The following is a 1,276-nucleotide window of genomic DNA, read 5'->3' on the forward strand; positions in this document are numbered from 1 at the left end:
TCTGTTTTTTCTTTCTTTATCTCGTTTTATTTTACAATGATAATATGAGGTTACTCTTTACAGTCTATATACTAGTATAATATTCATCACTTTCACGAGAATTCAGACAGAACCTGTTACTTTATTTTACATCTCTGTGTGACTTGGTAAAACTAGATCAGACACATGCATATTAAGTCAATGGACCACAGAATTCTACACTTAGTGTAGAATTCTGTGCAATGGATACATGGCCCGGACGAAGGACACTGCGCTACCTATTGGAATTACCAAGTTCTATCTGATATTTTGGCTGTTTTGAGTGATTATAAGTGACCATAAAGCCAGAGACCAAATGTTCCTTCTGCTCTATCAAAATCGTAAGATTACCAGATTATTCGGAGTCGTTATCAAGATATTTAAGGAATTACATTGAAAAAAGCTTTACTTGTGAAACTCAAAATTTTTCACGTCATATTTCTCAAAACTAGATCTGGGTAATTCATTGTAATTCTTGGGTAGCGAGAAGACTCATATCCCAGATTCAAATAAAACGTTCGCTAAAAATCAAAAACAAAATGTGCAAAACGTTGAAGACGTAAAAAAGGTAAATTTTTACTTATGCACCGACACACAGATGCGTTGAGTTGAGGGCTAAACTGCCATAATTTTTGCTGTAGAACACACGTTTGGCCTCAAATAAGTCTTGCAAACCAATTGTTTTCAAGTAAATATCAATCCAAATTGCCAGAACATCAAATCATTGTGAAATGCAGGGGGCATGCCCCCCCCCCCCCAGATTCTTTTTAAGTCATGGGGGCATGCCCCTCCTGAAACCCCCCATTGTTAAAATCAAGTCAAATATTACTATATTAAAACATCAATAACTCAATAACTATTGATTTGCGGTAAAAATGAAGGCAATATTCGTGTTCAGCATGCAAAATACTATAAGAAAATAGTGTATAAAACGTGTACATGAGACAGGTGCATGAGTAAACCCCCCCCCCAAAAAAAAACAAAAAAAAAAACAAACAAACAAACAAAAAAACAAACAAAACAACAACAAAACAACAACACAAAAACAACAACAAAAACCCGCGATAACGCCAAAAAGCTCGGTGCAGTAATGTATTGTTAGTGTTAGGCTAGCGTGTAGATTCATCCTAGTTTTTACATGAGTTTGAAGAGCGGTTTTGCCTGTGGCAATAAAAATACTGGATTCGTTATTATTTGTCTCCGAAACGAAATGAGTGTCATGTTTTGAATGTTTTCGTTTTGCAGAGGTGGACTCGGT

Source organism: Aplysia californica, unplaced genomic scaffold, assembly GCF_000002075.1.
Source record: "Aplysia californica isolate F4 #8 unplaced genomic scaffold, AplCal3.0 scaffold00113, whole genome shotgun sequence".
NCBI classification, from domain to species: Eukaryota; Metazoa; Mollusca; class Gastropoda; order Aplysiida; family Aplysiidae; genus Aplysia; species Aplysia californica.